The following is a 22,322-nucleotide window of genomic DNA, read 5'->3' as shown; positions in this document are numbered from 1 at the left end:
GGTAGCCATGTTTGTGGGCATTTTATTAATTACTAATTGATATAAAAGGGCCTAGATCACTGTACTCTCCCTAGGCAGGTATGACTGGACTATATAAGAAAGCCGGCTGAGTAAGTCAAGGCAGACCCGTGAGCAGTCTTTCCCCATGATTTCTGCTTCAGTTCCTGCCTCCAGCTTTCTGCTTGAGTTCCTGCCTCGGCTTTCCTCAGTGATTCACTCTAGCTTCTAAGCCAGATAAGACTTTTCCTCCCCGGGTTGGTTTTGATTGGTTGGTTTTGATCACAGATCCCAAAGTAGAATAATAATTGTGAAAGTCAAATTAAAATGGTTAATGAAATAATACAAGGAGATCAAGAAGAAACTTGGGACTAGGGGGTAGAACAGGAGAGTGTGGAGATCAAGGAAGGAAAGGAAAGGGTTGGAGAGATGGCTCAGTGGTTGTTCTCACAGAAGACCTGGGTTCAGTTCCCAGCACCCAGGTGGCAGTTCATAACCATCTGTAACACACCAGTTCCAGGGCATCCAGTGCCTCCATTAGGTACTAGGCTGTCGTCTGTCTGTCTGTCTGTCTGTGTATCTATCTATCTATCTGCAAAATAAATACTCGTGCACATAAAACAAAAATTACAAAAAAACCCCCATAATTTGTTTTTAAAGGCCAGACAGGATTACCTAGAAACATTTGCTTTTGAACGCCAAAGTCCCTTGACTGTGACATTGCCCTCTGCCCTCTTCCACAATCCATCCCTATCTCTACCTGTACCCTTCCACCAGATAAATATTTGCCATTTTACCCACCTACTGTTCTGTCTGGGAACTTTGTGACATTTTCCAGATTCCTTCTCCCTCGTAGGAGGGGCAGCTGCACCCCATACTTGGGTCTCTGTTGGTGGGAACTGAAAGTCCATTGAAGACAGAGCAGACCCGGCAGCTCTGAGAACGGAAAGGCATCTAAGTCAACCCCTCTCAAGTGCAACGTTCCTGATTCTCCTTTTACCTGTCAACACCTTCTGTTCACTTTCCCTCCGACATACACGTCAATCCCACCTGTCACGTGCCTCTTCTCTACCGTCTCAGCTTTACCTAGATTTCTACTTTCTGCTTCCATTTCAGTCCCTTAAATACTTTCTCCAAAGACAAAGTCTTCATCCTCCTGCCCCCAACCCATGAACCTCTCTAACAGCCTCCCCATTGTACAGTGGATAAAAGCCAGGCTTTTTTCTTGCTCATGAAACCCATATACCCCTCCCCACAGCCTAGCCTTTCCCTCTTCCTTCTGCTTTTCTCTTGCAATCTGCCCTCCAGGGACACTGAAGACGTTTGCTTTTCTCCACGTTCCTTGCCTATCCAAGCTTTGTTCCTTTCCCCTTTAGGGCCGTTTCTTTCTTTGTCTGTCTGGTGATTTCAGTCTCTCTTGTATCTTCGTCCTGAGTGGCTTTAGTTAAAAACTATGCTCTGGGGGCTTCAAATCACTGCTCCATGTAAAAAGTCACCCAGCATCTTGGATCACACAGCATGCTCTTGCTTCTTTACACAGGCATTTGTCCCGTGTGTGTGTGTCGGGGGGATAGGTAAGTGTGCATGTTTCTCCGTACCTAGACTGTAGTCTCCAGGGGGAGCAGAGATTTTACTCATACTGTCAACATCTTTCCTCATTGGTCAGAAATATGTCAAGCACATAATATGAACTCAGTTATTATTGCAGTGAACACTGCTAAATGGGTGATTCAACCTTTGAATACAGAATCTTCATAGCATTATGTGAGAATATATACACACACATATATTACACTATATTATGCATATAAATATTATATACATATAATATACAATATATGTTATACTATGTCTATTCATACATAATAAATATAAATAAATAAAAACTTTTAAAAAGATTGTTATATAAATATAAAGTATCAGTTTTATTATGGCTGCAAAATAAGGTCATAAAACAAATTAGTGGCTCTAAGAGGCAGAAAGACTCGAGAGAGAAAGGACTTTCTTTCAGGATCTTTTAGCTTTCACTGAAGAGTTGGAAATGTCAGGTCTGGCCAAACCTCATCATGGAATGTGACTAACAGATAATTGGTTACAGAATAGAAAAGATAAGAGACAAGTTCACAGTTTTCAACTTGAGACAGAGGGAAGAAAGAGTAAAGGGAGAGGGCAGAGAGTCGGTGCGGTGTTCTCTCTGGTCTGAACCCCAACGGTAGATGTGTTTTACCCAAGGCGTAAGGCCTTCCTTCCCTACAGCAAGTCACCTCATACAGAGAGGGCCAAGGCAGCACGACAAGGCTTGAGGGCTCCATCAAGGGGGACATGGACGTCAGCGTGGCCAAACATTCGGTGTCTATATTATCCCTAGAACCTCACCTCAGCTTCCTGCAGCACAGGCTCTTAGAAAGAGCCAGCAGGACTGCCCCACGGGGCAGAGATGCTGGGAATCTGCAGGAACAGCCAATAGAAGCCTTCAGGTGGGGCCTGCGCTTAGCTCATCACAGAGAAGGGCGCAGGTGAAGTGACCAGAGAAGCCAAGAAATGTCCAGCAGAGTGGTCCAGGATGCTCACTCTGAGTGTCGTCGTTAATAGCCAACAAAGAAAGAACCTGACCCCAGCAGGCGCTGTCTTCTGCCAGTGCCAAGAGATACCGCAAAGGTCTCCTCCCTGCTTGGTCATATTTGAAGGGGTCCAGGAAAGAGAAGAATGAGAAACAAAGCGTAAATGTTTCCAAAGTTCAGTTAGCACCAAGGTGTGTGGTACGAGTTAGCAGCTTAGACGGACTTTTAAATTCATCAGACCCTAAAAAATGTTCTATGACGTTCTATACCATGTAACAGGAGAGCCATGAGGAAGTCCAGAGTAGTTTAACCTAAATCATGAGTCTGTATTTATCTACACATCTGTGGTTTGCTGTATGACCTATTCTATGGTGTTAAGCTAAAATACAATCTTTCCAACGCCTTGTGTATTCAGTGAATCATAATTGCTGTCTCTCTAGAGAATATGAATTTAATTATGCTAGCACTTGGTGCTTGGAAGATGGCTCAGTGGTTAGAGTGCTGGCTGCACAAATGTAAATGCTGGATGCAGAGCGTGGATGCACAGCACAGCAAGGCTTTGACCTGAGGCACAGCACATGCATGGCCTTGACCTGAGCTCTCTATGGGATAAGGGAGATGGGGAGGGACAATCCCTGCAGCCTACTTCAGATGAGGCATGACTCAAGGTGTTCTCCAACCTCTGCCCTTGTGCCATGGCAAAAACATGCCCACACCCATACACACGAATGCTCACACACTACACACACATACTAACTTCAAATTCTTGAATAGGTTGTCTAGTTACAGAAGACGTGACTGTTAGGAAAATTTGAGCCCATCACTGTGCATTGATAGAAATCTATAGATACTTTGAGAAACAGTGATAGTGTTTATATAATACACACATGGACCACATGACTTTGACCATGACTCTAATAATAGATGTAAACTTAGTACTTTTTCTGTGAAAATACTTCTGTTTATACATAAAACTTTGCATGTTATCCAATCAGTCCAAAAAAGGTAATATGTTGTCTAGCTTACAAGATACTGGAATTTTACTATGGCTAGATTTGTTATAATGACTAATTAAAATATCTCTATTACATTTATTTGTTGGGTGGGACAAGCACATGCCACAAAAGTAAATGTCACAGGATGGCTTAGAGTTGCTATCTCCATCACTATGTCGGTCCCAGGGATTGAACTCAGGTCCTCAGACTTGGCTGCAAGACACCTTTGCTGAGACATCTCATTGAGTCCCTGTCACCCTGAGCAACCTTAGATAGTATGTCTTCTGCTTCCCCTCACATATTCGGAAGCACCGGCTTTCAGCTCCCATATAAAAGGACTAAACTGTAGCTCCCTTTAAAATGTGAAATTCATTTTGCATTTTACAGATTTTATGAAATTCAACATGAGATAGTCTCAAATGTGCATAGCTCCTTTCTCCAGATTGAGCTTATGCCTACCTGTGAAAAGGCTTCTGCTGTTTTGCCTTGGTTTTTGTCCAGAAATAAAGCCCAGTGAGTGTTTCTATATTTAAAAGTTAAATTTTTTAAACCTCCAGACAAAGAATAGTACTAATTGCTTTATTGGCATGAGGAGCTTGTGGTTCAAAAGTATTTCGTGCAGGTTTGAGGAAGAAAGAAAGAAAGAAAGAAAGAAAGAAAGAAAGAAAGAAAGAAAGAAAGAAAGGACAGACCTCCAATGCTATAGTCTTAACCAATGTATGAATAAGTCCTAGGGATTAAGGCACTAGCACTGACACTTGGAGCCTTCCTATAAAAATATTTTAAAAGTTCCTGTGGCTAATAGAGTGGATTTGAAAAGGAAGTGAGTCCCTTCAAAAATATTCCAGAGGTATGATTTTTCGCTAATAAAAATAGTTGTCCTTGGAATGAGTTTTAATGACTGAGAATCAGCTGGAATTATTGGGGCACAGGCTCTGGAAATGATGGTTTAAAATTGCCTGAAATTACTGGGGCGCAGGCTCTGGGGATGGAGATTTGGGAGCTGGTGAAGGGGGATAAAGACTCCTTAGAGGGTGGAGGCGTGGCTAGGTTGGTAAAATACTTGCACAAAGACCTGGATTTTGTCCCCAGTATCCCCATCAAAAGCGGTCATAGTGTCACCTCAGCACTGAGGGATCCCTGGAGCTTGTGGGCCAGTGCAACTGTATCAGAGTGTTGCAGGTTTTCTGAAAGATTCTGTCTCGGTAAGATAAAGAATGGCTAAGAGACACCTGGCTTTTTTACTCCTGGTCTGTGAATACATGCACTAACACATGTACACCCCCACATTCATGTGCAAACACACACACACACACACACACACACACACACACACACACCAGTAGGAAATAGAAGAATTATCGGTGAATTTAATTTATTTACTTTAAAACGGAACACATCTTGGTGTTTTAGACATTTTAATTAAACACTGATTTCATATAGATTATTAATGAATTAGAACACAGCTTTTGAAGAGTTGTGAGCCTAATAGTCCAGGCCCACAGTCTTCCACCTCGCACAATGATGATAGTACTGTGTTCCCTTCATGAGCTGGCCAGTGCATGGCTTTCATTAAATCCTGTACAGGTCTCTGACAGAGTTAATTGCCTAAGTCTGTTCAAAAGGCCAAATTACTCTTAGGGAATAAAAACATTATGCTGGAGACCAGAGATGCAGATAAGCATCCGGGCTTTAATTTAAAGAGAAGAGATGAGTTCTGTGCAGGAAACAAAGACAGTCGGTCTGAGTCTGAAGGCCTACAACTAGTTTTCTTAAAAAAGTGTACAATGCTGGATGGATTTAAACCCCTTAAGATATGAATAAGGCATTGTGAGCTCAGAAGACAGGCCTGGTGACATGAAAGTCCCTGGACCGTTGCACAAGGCTGGATGTTGACGTGTAGCTGAGACACACTGGAGACACAAGGTCACTCTCTGAGCTGGTAAAGCTGTCAGCTTGGCACACACGGTAAATACACATCATCCTGCTACGCATTCATGGTAGGGGTGGACTAAAGTTTATCACACGTCAAGGAGGTTGCTTAGACCATTGTGCAAACAGTATCAAAGGGCAAAAGCCGACCCCCCCCCAAATATTTTCATGGTCTTTTAAACAATTTCTTATCTCCAGTTCATATTCACCTTTTATATAATCATCACAATACTCATTTCTAAACTTATCTTAAATTATTTTTTATAGTTATGTGTGTGTGTGTGTGCATGCACATACACATACATACACCAGTGTCAGCACTGGGCCTTCAAATGCACACACATGTGTCAGTCGTCTCCATCTTCCACATGTGAACCTACCCACCTTCAAACATGCATGCGTGCATGTCTACACGCCCCGTGTACATGTGCATGCAATAAAGAGGAAAGAAGACCAATGCCATCTTGGTAAAGTAAGAAAGAGAGGATGAAGTCGATGGTAGGTGGGGTCCAGCAAATTCCTGACCTAAGAAGAGAGATGCGCTACTGCAGGCAGAGCAGGAGGGAGCTTTGAAGGTGGCGAGTACACTCAGCCAGATAGATGTGGGTCAGGAAGGAGCAGAGCTTAGGGGAGGGGCCTGGAGCACCCACAAGCTACTGCCTGGGGAACAGTAAGTCATTTAGTACGAGGCTGGAAACTGTGGTCATGTGATAGTGAGGCAGACTGCGACGCTCAGGGAACGTGCAAGTCAAGGTTTACTTGCCGGTAGCTTCAGTTTTCTCCCAAAGCTGTGCAAAGTCACCGAGACACGGTGGTGAATTCATAGTCTCACCGCGGCGGGGAGAAAGGCTGAGAAACAGATGTGGTAGAGACTCCTGCAGGGATCTGGGTGAAACATGGTAAGGTCCCCTTGCCTCCTCAGCCCACCTGTATCTCCACGGCTGCCTGTTCAGATAGTCCTTCCACATTCTCTGCAGAAGGCCTCCTTCAGCTGCACCTGCGCTGTGGAGCAGAAGCAGCCACCACCAGGAGACCTTGCGCGCTAGCTGTCTGCTCCCACCTCTGGAAGGGCGATGCATGGACCTGGGCACGTCTGAATGGCTGGCGAATCAGTCAGAAGAGCCACGTGTGGTTTTTCTAGGCGGCTCCTCACAGAGGAAGGAGCACAGCTGTGGTAATTGTTAGAACTCCGGAGACAGGAATCCAAGCAGCAATGAAGAAGGAGAGAGCCCAGGTAGAGATGCCTCCCTTCACAGTATCTTCAGAGGAGACTCTGACATTCACAGATGCTCAGTTGTGTACATGTCAGAGTGGAAAGTCGAGGGGCAGCAGGCGCTAGGGTGTCTGCCAAGGTTTGACGGATGGATTTGCTTGAGCAGAAGTTTAAAGTCTGAGAAGCAATTTGATATGTGTATGTCATGGCTGGTGTGCATGACAAGACCGAGGACGTTATCAATGGTTGATGAAAAATTTTAGCATTTTTCATTCATCATCTACTTAAGTTATATGGATTAATTTGTGGTCATAGAATGAGAATTAGAGGCGTAAGATGAACCATTCAAACTGAAATATTTTTACTTGATTGAGATGACACTGGGTCGAGTTTGGTAAAGGCTTATGTGCTGTGAAGAGGTACTACAATAAACATATGAGCATGTGTACACATGTAGCATACATGTATATGTGTGCAAGTGTGCATATGTGTGCATGTGTGAATAGGAACATGTGCTTGTCAGGGTGCATGTGGCATATGTGTGTCTCTGTGTGTGTATGTGAATGGGCATATATGTGTATACTCAATTTGGATCCTACCAATGTCAATAGGTGACCGGCTCTCACATGATTCAGGAACGTGAAACTGTTGAAGGGAGTATGAACTCAGCATCACCTTGGAGCTGAGGCTGCAGAATCCATGTCTAGAATGCTTTTTGCCTCCCTGGCTGATTGCAGCAGGCTTGGACTTGCTCACAATTCCTGGAGGAGTCAGCTCTCAAGCACAGACCTGCTCTAGGGCGGGAGGCAGAAAACTCAGTAGTCCTTGCCTGCTCTGGCACAGCTGGAACCTGGCGGGGAAGAAGAAGTCAGTACTACTCAAAAGGACAGACTCCGTGGGCTTGAGACAGAGCCGCTCTGCTTCACCCTCCAGGTCAAGTCCTGGGACCTCATCTTGTGTAACGCTATCATTTGTATTGAAACTCCTCTCTACCTTCAGGTGTATAGCATTTCCTCTTCCTGCCAATAACCCTGAAGCACTCCCTTTTTTTTCTGGTTTCTGTGAGATGTGAAGTTTCAAACAACATGATGGCTAGTTTTGATTGATAACTTGATTGGATTAGGAAACATTCTGAAGATTGACCATACCCACCCCTGCATGTGTCTGATGGGGTTTCCAGAGCCCTTCGATATAAGAGCTCTGACCTAGTCAGAAGATCAACTTCTTCATGGAATCATTTTATTAGCTTTATTGGGGGGTGGGGAAAGGGAGAGATTGGCCTATCAGTGTAAAGTACGTATTGGGGACATCTTGCCCTGGCTTATACCTGTCTCCCCCATTCTCAATATTTCTTGCCCCATGAGAGATAAAGAAACTCTTTGTGGCCCCCTCCACCAACCATGGTATTCTGCCTCTCATGGACTGAGAAACATGAAGCCAAGTAGGCACAGACAGAACCCTTGGAAACTATAGCCCAAAAACCGAGCCTTTCTTCTCAAGTTGTTCAAAATATTCATTCACAGAGATAACAAAAAGTAACTGATCAGGACAGACAAGGTCATTGTTTAGTCTGAGGAGTTATAGGGAAAGCAAAAATGATAAAGATGTAAAATGTTTCGGTATTCCAGCATGCTACTTATTTAAAGTAGATTTAAATTGGTCAATTAAGACTTATATAATTGGGCTTTGTTTTCTTGCCCCCACCCCACTTTACTATTTCCAGCAATTATTTCCTTTTATTTCTCTGTAAAGAGAACTTTCAAAACATGTAATGGGTTTTTATGAGCAATTCTAATCCGTGGAAGCTCTGAGATAAATTCTCTTATTCCTTTAATGGTTTCCATCTCTCTCTCTCTCTCTCTCTCTCTCTCTCTCTCTCTCTCTTTCTCTCTCTCTAAGTCTGGATTCTGTTACATGGGAATCTTCAAGTCTACACACTTGTAACCCAGAAGTGCAGAAAATTAGTTCTTTCATTATTTTTTTTAAAGAACTTTTGATTTATCTTTAGCATTATTCACATTTTCAGTAAGAAAAAAAAATCAATAAAGAGACATATATAAACTAAGCAATATAAAATATAACCATTGAATTATCCACTTACTTAGTAGGGTAAATTATGACTTGGTGTCCTGGTTAGGTTTTTGTTTACTTGTTTGTTTGTTTTGTCAACTTGACAGAAGCTGTAGCCATCTGGACAGAGGAGCCGCAACTGAGAAAACCTTTGATCAGATTCCCTGCAGTTAAGTCTGTAGCTTATTTCTTCACTAATGATTGATACGAAAGGGCTTGGCCCTCTGTGGGCAGTTCCTCCACTGAGCAGGTGACCCTAAGTTGTAGAAGAAAGCAGGCACAGCCTGCTATGTGGAGCAAGTCAGTACACGGCCTTTGTGCCAATTCTTACCTCAAGGCTCCTGCCCTGCTTGAGTTCCCACCCCATCCCTCAGTGATGGATGTGTGACCTGAGAGCTTTGAGCTGAAGTAAACCCTTTCCTCCCAAGTTGCTTTTGGTCCTGCTGTTTCATGAGAGTGATGGAACCCCCAACTAAGACATTTGGTAACTTTTTAATTTCACATTAAACATGTATTAGTCACCTAGGAGCCAAATAGAAAAGGGAAATTTGTCTAGACAAGCAATTTTTGGAACTTGCTAATAAAAGGAATTATCAAGCTTTGCTTTGCAAGTCACGATCCTGCCCTTATGTTGGTGAAATAATGTGTTGATCAGTCTGCTGTGAACAATGTCGACACTTTTGCAGGGGAAGTTGGGAGGAAAAGGAGAGAGAGCATCTCCTTGAAATTCTGAAGAGGATCCATGCCACTTCTTCCTGCCAGTGCCCAGAGCAAGTGTGGCTCCTATTGACTCAGGGCTCCTTAAGATGGGATCCCATGGACCACTATGGACAGTTCAAACCTTTCCCTCATCCCCAGCCCTAAACCCAGGCTTCCAGCTTCTATAGAGAACGTAGTCTAGAGAGCTCTCCAATAGGACCTGATGGCTTGAAGAGGCATGCAGAAACCTTTTTTTCCTTTCTTTGCCTCATGTTCCTACAGATAAGCTTCATTTTCCTAACTTTAGGGCAAGTTATAGTGTGGGGTTTGAGTATAAAATGTCTCCCATAGGCTCACAGTTTGGATACTTTGTTCCCAGCTGGTGGCGCTGTTTGGGGAGGATATGGAAGGAAACATGTCACTTAAGGGATGAGGAAGACACTTGTTTTCTCTCTGCTTCCCAAGTACAGGTGCAATTTGGTGAGCTGGCTTCCTGCTCCTGTTGCCGTGTCTTCCCTGACTCCCTAGTGTCTTTTTGGCCATGACGGACTCTATCCTTCTGTAACTTCAAACTTAAAGGAACCTGTTCTCCTAGTTGCTTGTCTGTCCGTATGCTTTATCACAGTAATATAAAAGAAATTAATACAAGCAGCTTATAGAAAATAACTTTGCTTCAGTTTTGAGCAGGAAAACGTGTATTGTCCTAAGAAAGTTCCATATTCCACAACATGAATCTTGATGACATAAGTGTTTAATGCGAGAGCAAGTGGAAGAGAATTAGAATGCAGATTATAAAAATGTAAAGATAATTTATATTATTTTTGCATACACATATACACATCAGAAAAATCCATCTGGACTCACAGGAAGATGGAGGCCCCCTCCATGAGAGGGCTGAGAGAGAAGGGAGGAGCAGGTGAGCTGGGATGACCTGAGACTCTGGCTGTAATTTTTTCCTGCAAGCATAAAAAACAAAAACAAAAGCAAAAAAACAAACACACAAACTAACAACAAAACAACAACATCAGAAACAAAGAAAATCTATCTGAGACAAATCTGGAAAATGTCCGCAACTTCCAAAATCGAAATTTATGGTCATATTCCAGCTCCTTTCTACTTCTGAAATATGTAACAACTAACAACATGAAAAATGATCTGCTGTTTTCCAGCTTCATCCACGCTGCCTCAAACATTGGAACATCATTACTTAATATTCCATTGTGTCTGGTGGCCACATTTCTTCACCCATTGATTGATACCCAAGTCTTTGGGACTCTTTAAATAGTTGAGTTCATTTCAACAAGAATTTACTGAGAATTTATCACACGTTAGACACTGAGGATAAAACCTGGGGGAGTAAGGTCCCTACCCCAAGCAACTCACTCTCACGGAAGGTAGAGCGTGTTATCAGACCCTCAGTACATCATGGTAATGGCAGTCATGTTTTTTATGATAGTTTCTAAACAGAATAATTGAAGCCTTGGTGATGTTTTTCTAGAAGAAGAAATGTAAGCCAGATTAATGGCTAACATATCATAGTTGTTGGTTTAAAAACATAATTTGTGGGTGCTGGCAAGATGTCTCTTATGTAAGGGTGCTTGCCACTAAGTTTGATGACCTGAGTTTGGGTCCCAGAACCCACATGTTAGGAGGAAAGAATAGGCTCCCACAGTTTCCTCTGACCTCGGCATATGTAACCCCCCCTGCACATTTTAAAATTGATTTTTATATTTAGTCTTTCAACTAACTGCAAAGAAAATAATTTTTAAAGACAGTCTCCCAAAATACAACTGGCTGATGCCCTGGGCAATTTATTTGAATAAAAAATGCACACGTTAGTTGGCATTTCTCTTATGGTCTCTTTCAAATCCATCTTTGGGTTTCATTATAGGTATTTCATGGAAACTCAGGGTGTTCAACGTTACCGTGGTGACTGTCTAACTTTATGAGTTTATCATCCAATGCCTCAAACATTTGCTATCATCTTATGTAAATGAAACAATGGTTATATTTTTATCTGATGCTTAAAATGTGCTATGGGATATAGTCAAGGCCTTTTGTGGAGTTTGAATAAGAATGGCCCCATAGGCTCATATATTTGAATGCTCAGTCATCAGGGAGTTGAACTCCTTGAGAAGGATTAGGAGGCATGGTCTTATAGGAAGAAGAGTGCCACTGGGGGTGGTCTTTGAGGTTTCAAAAGCCAAAACCAGGCCCAGTGACTTTCACCTCCTGCTGCCTGTGGATCCAGATGTGGAACTCTCAGCTGCTTCTCCAGCATCACATCTGCCTGCATGCTGCCATGCTCCCACCATGATGATAATGGATCAGACTTTTGAAACTGTAAGCCAGCCAGCCCCAAGTAAACGCTGTCATTGTAACAGCTGGTGTGCTCATGGAGCCTCTTCACAGCAACAGAGCACTGTCTCAGACAGCTTCTCAACTCCAGATGCAACCTGCAGGTTCAAAGAGACCAGGAAAGATAGCTGCTGTTAAGACCAATGCTATCTGACATGCAATCAGTACATGATCAGAATATAATGGCATATCCAAAAGTGACAACCGTGACTCCAGTCAAAAAAGATCAAAAACAAAAACAGGACAGTTCATTACCAAGAATATTAGGAGTCAGTTTGGAATCTGAGCAATGCAGCTTTGGCACCGCTTCCCGAGAAAATATCAATGGAAAACGCCAAACAAATCTCTTTTTATTTCACCCAATTTTTATTCAAAGGAAAACCACCACGAAATTTAGCATTCCACTGCGGGGAGTAAATATACAAAAACAGGAAGAAAAAGGAAAAGATCACGAAACTGTATTCATAGCTACCCTTAGTGGCTAACAGATTTCTACCAATTGTTAAAAATAGTTTGGTAAATATTTGACAACTGTGTATTAATGAAGATGAGCCTGGTGTGGTTCTGTGGTGGTAGGGACAGGAGAGGGGTCCTTGTGAGCCTGTACAGGGGGAATCAACACACTGCCTGAGTCACAGCCCCTGAGGCATGGTGCACCTGCTGGCCCGGAGCCCACACCCACTCCAGGGCCCTTATTGCTTTCGTATGTTACCACATACATTGGTTCTCCTAGCAACCAGAGAACTATAGTTAGAAAATTTTTATTCTAATTAAAATCCCACTTGTGCAAAAGATTTTTACCTGTGTTCAGAGGACAACTTTAATAGGAAGAAAACGAGACCATCTGTCCAAGTCAGGGGACGTTAAGTGACCACCGCAATGGCTGGGGGGACTGAAGACAAGCTGAACACAGGGTAAGGGGCATCTCAAAGAGCTACAGCTTATTCCCTGGGTGACACAGCAAAGAGAAATTAGCCTAAGTGCATGGCAGATGGTGGGGGTGGCCATTTCTAGGTCAGTGATGTCTGTGTCTGGGAGCCCCCTGCACCCACTCCCGACCTTTCTGACAGTACTGGGTGCCACCCACTCAGCCCTTGGTTGTCTCCTGCTAAGGACTTTGTACCATGGAGTATTTGAAAACTTCCCTCACTGTAAGGGGGCTGGTTAACAGTCCCGTGTCCTCTAGCACGGGATGGGTTTTGAGTTCCTCCTTTGGACTGATTATGTTCCAGCTCAAAATATTCATTTGGTTCCTAAGGAAGCTGCTGAGTGTTTTCTGGAGACTTCTGGGACATAAGTGGCCTCTTCCTTTCTGTTTCCCCTTCCTATCTCAGAAGTCTACTTTCTCTCTTCGACCATGATTGCCAATGACGACGGCAGGAGTGGTTAGCGTTTACCCAGCTTGCAACATTTCAGTCACGATGGAAAACAGGTTTTCAAGTCCTTTCTCTCTCTGGGATTACATTAACACAGTGGAGAAGACAGGACTTTCACCTCCCTTTCTCAGATGAGAACACTAAGCCACAGGTGAAGATTGTTTGAGCTGGGACCGAAATCTAGACATTTTACCATCTTCACCCAGTGGGCTGTGCTGGCTCTCGCTAATCTGTTATCACAAGCTCTTGTGAGAATGAAGAACACGGAAGATACACATAGACTCCTCATGTCTCAAAAGAAACAAATTGAATGTTGGTTGATGATAAACATGGTCATGATGGAAGGCATCATTTGGACATTATAAGAACCGTATTCTGTGTGTTTTGGGGTAGTGGTGGTGATATCATTCCTCCCACAAGTGAAACGCGGGGCTGGAGAGATGGCTTGTGGTTAAAAGCTGTGACTGCTTTTGTAGAAGTCCCAGCACCCACATAACAGTTCACTACCACCCATCATTCCAGTTTCAGGGGGGTCTCTCTGGCCTCTGGATACCACATGCATGTGGTACACAGACATATCTGCAGGCAAAATGCCCATAAACAATAAAATAATAAAAACACCAAACATTCAAATATCTATTAGGTGTGCTTAGAAAATGAACTCAGTTGAGGTACCGGCCCTTAGCTAGCCCATTAGCATTTATTTGAGCAGAGAAAGGCAGACACAAAGAGGAGAGCACACAAGGTAGAATATTCCATAAGTGTGTATCAGCATGTAATCAATATAATCAAGTTCACTAGAGATGAACTCATCGATAATTTCACAGAAAAGTTTATTCAAAATGTGTGGTGAGTCGGATGTCTCAAGAAATCTAAACAATTGTAATCTAACTTAAAGTTTTGAAATGCTTTTCCATCTCCTAATGTATGATGAAGTATATGCCACAGAAACTTGGGGGGTCAAACTAAACCTTCCTCATCAGAGTTGGCTCTTACTTCCATCGTGTGTCTGGGATTTTGTAATACAGAAATTGCTGTGTTGGTCCAAGTAGTTTTTCAATGGGTGTTCTGACATTCCATAAGCAAATTTGTATAATTAGCTGTGTTAGTTTGAGTGTGGTGTTGACAGGGCTTGTGATTCTCACTGGGACCGAGAGAAGCCTGTGCCTACCCAGAATCAACACTCTTGCCTGCTCATTACCAAATCATGCCCATTGTCCCACGGAGGCAAACTGTGTTTTGGACCAATGAGAAGCTTTACATTTTGAGTGGCTACTTAAGAAAGGTCAGAGTGCCCTCTGTATCAGGAAGCCTTTGTCACTTCAGATACCATTTCCCTCCAGACTGTAGAGCCAACACAAGACCATTCCAGGGTAACCGCCGAATGGGGCTCCGGGAGCTGGAGCACAGCTACGGCACAAACATCAGGGCAGTGGACGTGCACAGAGATTAAACAGGAACTTGGAAGAAAAACTATAACGGAAGCAATTTCGTCAGCCAAGCAGCGACAGCGTCTAGGGGGAATCTTGTCCTTGCCCAGCGGGGAGATGAGTGCGGGAATCTGCAGAATGAGTAAGTTGGTTCACGGCATTGGCCCCGACAGGAATGCTCAGGCACTTGGTTTCTGTGACTTGATGCTTCTGTTAATTCAGCTCAGTAGGTGGAGCTTCAAGAAGGGGAAACTGACAGGCTAGAAGAAGATGGGTCCCGTGGACAAGGACTACTAGTGTTTGGATCTGAAAGTTTAAAATCAGATTAATAGCTATTTGTATCAGCCCCACCCCATCACGCTCATGGATGAAAGCCTGGCTCTCCCTGCTTGTTGGAGCTAGTAGAACCTTCATGGGAGGTCTCCTGTCCTTAGGGGGCCATCTTTGCAGAAGCTGCAAAGGTCAAGCCTGGTTTTGTTCTCTGACTCCCGCTGTGAGGTCTGCAGATGTTGATATTATAATGCACTCTCACTAACCCAAAGTGAAAGAGCCCCCTGGTCTGTAATAGATGGAAACCTCCTCATACCGTCATTAAACTGTATCTCTTTTCAAAATGACTTATTGCGGCCTTTTGTCACAATCAGAGAAGACCCCTGACCTCATGACCTAACCAGGCAGGTAACAGTGGCAAAGGAGTCAGTCAGGACTAGATGTGAGGTGACATCAGGGTGGCTGGCTGTAGATTACAGGGTCATATCCTATCTGTGTTTATTAGGAATTTTTGAACTTAATGATGGTTTTTCCAAATATTGTGGTCAAGTATTACTTACTTTGAAGGTTTAGTGTTTTTCTTGACAATCCTTCAGTTTTGTTCCAGGGAAGGGAGAGCCTTCTTAGAACCAGGCTGTGTGAGAGCAATCAAAATGAGACACTTTAACATAGACTATAACTCAGTGGACAAATCACATTTTGTTACAGCTGTCCCTCCCGGGGCATCTGCGGCTGTGCTGACACAGACGCTGTGGTCAGGTGGCTTCACGACCCTGCTTAACCTGCAGATACGTTTTTGTTGTCAGCAGTTTTTCATCGGATTGTACCCAATTTGAAAATTAGAAAAAATGTCTTCTAAAATAATTTGAAAATCTGTCTTTAGACGCGGTGTCAGTTTCCCTTCTGGCAGGAAGCAATTGAAGCTGTCTGGAATATTTCCTTGATTTCTGATACACACGTTCCATGCAAACGCCACCTCAGATGCTGTAGGCTTTGAGATTCGGACCCCGGGTTGATGGCTGAGCTCTCAGTTGTCACACCACTTCTGGGCTTCGAGTCACGGAACAGACACTGACTTTTTGATTGTTTTACTTATACATGTTAGCTATTGTGCAGAGGGACAAGATACTAAGGTCTCTTTGAATTTATCGGGGTCTCACAGGCACTGTTAGAGACTGAACTGTATTTTCCCCACAATCATTTCTTTGGGAAAAATAAACCAAATCTTAATCCAGCACCTTGGAATGTGAGTTTACTGGGAAATAAGGTCTTCACAGAGTAATTAAGAGGAGATCCTGTGAGTGGCCTGGGCGATCTTCCTGGTCTCCTCTAGAAAGGAAAAGTGCAGTTATCGAAATTGATCTCTCAGAGGGCACACATGCTAGGAAGACAGACAAGGATACAGTGCCCAGGTCATGGGAGGGCTGTTACCAGGCCAAGAAACACGGTGGATTTCCAGCCAACAGAAGGAGATGGCATTCGACAGAACTGGCCCTGGGGAGTTGTGAGGGAGCATGGCCTTGGGACACCTTGATTTCTGACCTCTGGCCTGCAGAATGCAGACCACACCTTTATATTGTTTTTAACCACCCACGTTTCGCTCCATTAGGAACAAAAGACAGTCTGAATAAATATTTAAAGGCAGTGAAGCTGTAAGGATGGTTGGGCAGACTGTGTAAGAGCCTGTGCTGGGGGCAGTGGGATGAACTTGCTTGGGCAGCAGTGGCCCTTTTTGAAGAGGGCTGTTTTAGCTGAGGTCTGGTGGGTGAACCTAAGTTGCATTCTGGTAAGAAAGGGAGCAGGCACAGTCCAGGCTGGAAGAACTGGCAGGCAGGAGGGCTCTAGGGGAGAAGCGGTAAGAAGCATTTGAACAGACCAGCTGGTGTCTGAACAACACAGGGAAACCGAAGCTCTTGGTGCAGGACCTCAGTGCGGTCACTGGCCCATGTTATCCAGGGGAAGTTAGATGACTTCTCTCAGGCTAAGAACCATGTTGTTTGTCTGGATGGTCCTTACGAGGATCAGATTACAAATGAAGGGTCTCCAATACACCTGGCTCATGGTCAGCCTTTGGTACAGGTTGTCTGCTATTCCTTCTTGCCATTTCCTCCCTCCCCAGCTCTGTTCCTTCCTTCCTTCTCCCTCCTCCCTCTTCCCCTTCCTCCTCCTCCTCCTCTTTCATTTTGCTAAAGCAAAGATATGGTTGGCCCAGGGCCACCTTTCACACTGTGGCCTGGATTCTAAAGGCACCAGAAAAGAAAAGGGCGTGTGGGGTTTCAACACCGCCACATTTTACGTTCAAAAGTTTTGAGTTGTTGTGAGGTGGAAAGGGGTTGATTCTTAGTGGCGAGGAAGCCATTGGTGAAAGGTCCTGGGGAGAAGTGACCAAGAGGACATAGTGATAGACCACACAGGGAGTCAAAGTACCTGGTTCATATTTCAGGAAATGTAGAAATTCCTTGAGCACCTTACCAAATCTTGAATCTAATAGAAAGTCAGTATTTTAGGATTATCTTCTGGAGGAAATGTGGCCTGGAGTAATCCGTGGAGAGTTAACTTTCAGTCTTCCATAAATCTAGCTTATGGCCTTGGGCAGGTTTCATGGCGTGTTCATTCATTCTCAGACACTAAAAGATATAAGGGGAGGGAAGGCCATGAATGGGGACATCAGCAGCTTTGCTTTCTGAACGCAGTAGAATGTGTCTTCAGGGAGTCACTCTTCATAACGGCTGTCTGCCTGTGACAATCTCAGAGGAGATGCTGGGTTGATTTCTCCTTTGCAGAACCTTGGTCAGAACTCGTGGAAACGGTGGTACCCAGCGAAGGCAAACTGCTGCACAGGCAGAGGCCTGTGTCGAACAGCCTTCAAGTCATGACAGCCATCAGGGAGGAGACACAAACGGGTTCTGTTTTGAGGCTTGAGTATCTGAACACTTGGTTCCCTGTTGGTGGCATTGTTTGGAGAGGTTTAAGCATGGCTTTGCTGGAGGAAGTATGTCACTGGGGTGGGTTTGAGAGTTTAGACTCTGTGCTACCTTTAGTTCATGCTCTCTCTCCTTTCAGCTTATGGTTGGGAATGTGACTTCTCAGCTTCCTGTTTCAGCTGCCATGCCTGCCACTTGCTACTACGTTTCCCTGCCTCTGTGGGCAATGGACTGTAACCCTCTGAACTTAAACAACCCCTCCCTACTATAAGTTGCAGTATCTGGCTTTGGTGTTTCATCACAGCAGCAGAGCAGAGACTGATACAGAACCCTGTGTTGAAAAGGGAAAAGCGAAGACTTTTCAGGTCACTCTTTGAAACTGAGTTGTGATATGGACACATGTGGGTGTTGACCCTCACCTCCCAACTATGACACACTGTTGTTGAGTTATATTTCTTAACACTGCTGAAAAGTGCCCCAATGCTCAGTTACTATCATGGCAGACTAAGCCTGGATCTCATCTCTTGTCCAATGCTTCCCAATGTGTAGTCTCCTGGGGACCAGTAATGGGTCTCACCGAAGACAAAACTCTCAGAACTCTGGGAGTGGCAGAAGCCTGCGGGGTCTACCAGCCTCTTCGGGTGACTCTAATTCATGTTAGAGGCTCCTCATCCTATACGTTGCTTGCTTGGACATCTGGCCTTGAAGGATTGATTGCTTTCTTAAAGTCATAGCCTACGCAGGTCTATGACATTTGATGCATGCCTCTTGGAGGCCTCATCTATTCTCTCTTACCACACAACAAATCCCCCCACCTGCCCCGGCTCTCGGAGCTCCCCAGGTTCTCCCAGCTGTCTCCCACCACAGGCCTTTGGCAAGCCCTTCTGCTGGGGAAGATCCTTCCTTGCATTTGCTACTTCCTCATACATAGGCTCACTCCCTCCAAGAGGCCTTCTCTGAGCTTTCAACCTAAAACACGGCCACAGTGCTCTTCAGCTTTCTCAGCGGTGTGTCCTGAAACGTTACAGGTGTTGTTCACATAGACCTACCCTCTTTAGACCAAGCCATCCTGAAGACAGAGTGCTCGCTATGTCTACAGAACTGCTGAGGGTGTAGCAGGCACTCTGTGACTATTTGACCTGTATGCTTTATTCTTCCTCCTATCTGTAGAATGGTGTTTCCTAGAAGATTAAATAAATGACAAAATATATTATGGAGTTGGAATTTGTTGGTGATCTGGCTTCGTCAGTAACTCCCGTTTTCATGTGTTTAGTCTAATTGGTAAATTATCATATTAAACATGTAAATGATGCCAGTGTTTAGATCTAGAAGGTCTTCCTAAGGCTCCAGTGTGGAAGGCTAAGATCTCAGCGTGGCAGTATCTGGAAGTGCTGTGGACTTGCAAGTAGTGAGGCCTGAAGGAAAGTCTTTAGGTCATTGGAAGGTTGGCTCAAAAGGGGTTTGTGAGACTCCGGCTGCCCAGGCTTCTCCCCTTGGCTTCTTTATTTATGATTTAAGTCATGTGACTATGGCAGCTCCGTTTTCTTGATACACTGCCCAGGTTAGAGTCCCATAAAATGGGACCTTCAGAATTATAGGACAATATAAGCCTTTTCTCTTTCTAGGTTAGTCACCTCAAGTATTCCGTTATAGGAAGGTGAAGGTGACACTGTGAACGGCATCTCACCCTGGCTCTTCCGCCCTTCTCTGTGAGTGCATGAACGCTCCCTGTTCTGTAGATCGGGAAACTGACCATCAGAAAGTGGTGCACAGTTCAGAAGCTGCGGAGGTAGGATACTCACAGAATTCTTTTGATGTGCTCAAAATAATGAAAAACAGAAGCATGCTCATTTCTTATTTTCCCCCCACTAGGGCATCTCAAGTAGGCCAAGATCAAAAAGAGGAAAATTAACATGAGAATGAAGTTCTGAGTTCAGGCTGCAAGTGGGAATCACTGTATATATTCTGAAAGGGCCAGAAGGAGGCTGGGCGGGAGCCCCATCTTTCCACCACGTATTTGGGATTTTCTTGTACATTTAGAATCCCTGCTACATGAGGCAAGCAATCCTCACCCTTCCATTACATTTCTGATGAGGTTGGTGTGCACAGAGTAAGGTGTGCACACTGGTAATAAAACAATCCAACCCGTTTCCTTGTTTCTCTAGTTTCAGTGACACACAATCTGGTCTTCTTCCTCTTATTTCAAACACTTCTATGCATGTCTTTGTCATACAAAGTTGCTTAAAGGGGCAGGGGTGCTGCAGGAGGACTGAGGGGCTGCTGTGGGAAGGAGGCTAGAGTCAACCAGGGCCTTGGGTGCTTTTGTGATCCCTTCTGATTATTTGTGGAGATTAGCTTTTAGCTTGTTGGATTAAATCTCACTGATATGGTTTAGAGTCTTCCCTTTCTGATTTTCTTTCTTGTTTTGAGAGAGCGTCATGAGTGTGAGTGTTTGCTTACATGTATTTATGTGCACCGGGTTTGCATAGTACCCCTGGAGGTCAGAAGAGGGCCTTGGGAGTCTTGGAACTGGAGTTACAGATGGTTGTGAGTCACCATGTAGGTGCTGGGATCTGAACTTGGGTCCTGTTCGAAAACAGCAAATGCTCTTAGCTGTTGAGCCAGCTCTCCCGCCCCCATCCCCCTATCCCCACCACACACATCAGCCAATGCACCCTGCACATAGAGGATGCCAATGAACTGGCAGGGAGAAGGGAATCCACTGAGATTGGTGGTGCGCCTTAAAGCCTGCAAGTGGGGGAGAACAGAGCCCTGGAAGCATGCGCACAGGGGCGGCAATGCCGCAGTGTAGCCAGCACGCACTTATTTGACAGAGACCAGCCCAGGCAAGGCATGGATAGACCCAGCGGGGGAAGAGGATGACCAGGGTTTGGAACAAATTAGGGAAGGTAAAGAATGGAAGGGAGGAGGGAGAAATGGAGTGAAAGAAAGGCTTGCCTGGGGCCATTTATTGTGGGCAGCAAAATGGCTGTGCACGGAAAAATTATTTCAAGTTGGAGAGTTTGCCCCATTCCCTGTATGAGTTGGGTATCCTTGCTCTGCATGCTTGAAGAAAGACCAGGAGAATGAAAATGTCCGTGTCAGCAGTCCTGAACTCAGCACCTGTCTCTCGCTAGTCCTGTGTGTTAGCGGACATGGTTAGCCCTCCCGGAGCCCACAAGGTAGCGCTGAGACAAGGGCGAAGCTGACCAGGACAAACAAAGGGTGAGCCACCAGACTAGCACTCTCTGGAAGCCTCATCCAGAGTGAAAGTTCTTACTGAACGCTAATCTGGAATCTAAGGGCCGCTGTGAAGACGGTTTATCCGTGGAGTGAGCTCCAGATTACGCTAGATGGGTAGGTGGGTATCACCCATGCAGGAACAGAAGAGACTTCCTGGAGTTGATGAAATTGTGGCTCAAGCTTCCCCTGTGCTATAGCTGCTCTGGGATTCCAGAGGGATTTGCAAGATTCTGGAACTGTGTGAACCAAGCCCCTAAAATGACACACACACACCCGTTTGTGCAAGCACTTTTGCACACAGGTGTACAGAACTCTGCCTTTGCACCCCTCAGTCCTGTAAAGTGTGAGGAGGGAAGGTGTTGGGAGAAACCTCAAGAGGGGGCCACGGGACCCAGAAAGGCCTGTGGTCATGCGAAGCAACAGCACGAACCTAGAAGTTCCAGAAAGGTCCAAGTCTGCTGGTAAGATCAGACTCATTTTTTTTTTTTTTTAAAAAAATGACTTCTGGTACTTTTGAGATCAGAAGTAAAGAAAAAGGTGCTTAACTTGAAGCAAGATGGACTCTTTATTACAATGGAGGGAACAGGTGCGGGGATTATTCTGGAATAAAAAAAATAAAACAAAAAATCGTTGATATTGGAGAGCGTCTTGTACATGGTTTATCAGGTTCATGTTACAGCTACCCCTGGGTCGGTGACTTCCTCCATGTACTTGGGGAAACACTGGCTCTGGGAAGCATAGTGATGAGAGCAGCAGGTGGGGGTTAGCTTGGGCTTCCTGATGGCACAGTGGAGTGTTTTCCGGGAGGGCAATTTTAAAGAACTGAAATTCTTCCACAGAGCCGAGATAGCATCCTGTCTCCATCCCTTTCTTGGCCAGTTCTCTTTCAAATCAATCCTGTCACCAAGAGTTCAATAGCTCAGGCTCTGCACTCTGGGAGGCTGGGCAGAATTGCTGCCTACCAATCTGGGGTTTCTATGGGTTTTGGGGAGGGGGGCAGTGAGCAAGTTCAGCCTGAGGGCGGCTGTCTTCCCGCCCGCAACATCTGCCCACACCCACAGCATTCAGCATCCTTGGTCCCAGGCTTGGGGTGGGGGTGGGGTAGCGGGTTGTCCCAGAGAAAGCAGTCTGTTTTCCTCCATTCTCCTTTGGCTCTGGCGTCCAGTTCCTTTCTGATTCAGGAATCCCAGGCCCAAATCAAGTAGCCCCAAGAGCTCAGTGACTCTACCTTTATCCCGTCGCCAGTGTAGCCCC

The 22,322-nt window shown here is 44.8% G+C and overlaps 1 protein-coding gene across 1 annotated transcript in view; it reads left to right on the top strand.

Annotated features, from left to right (window-relative positions):
- Kcnk2 (potassium two pore domain channel subfamily K member 2) overlaps positions 1-22,322 on the top strand; it is a 176,751-nt gene that overhangs the window by 29,752 nt on the left and 124,677 nt on the right. The window lies entirely within an intron of this gene.

Source organism: Alexandromys fortis, unplaced genomic scaffold (assembly GCF_014885135.2).
Source record: "Alexandromys fortis isolate MF-2015 unplaced genomic scaffold, M_Fortis_MF-2015_v1.1 scaffold_62, whole genome shotgun sequence".
Lineage (NCBI taxonomy): Eukaryota > Metazoa > Chordata > Mammalia > Rodentia > Cricetidae > Alexandromys > Alexandromys fortis.
Note: the sequence above shows the minus strand (reverse complement) of the source record. Positions and strands in the feature narration are given on the sequence as shown.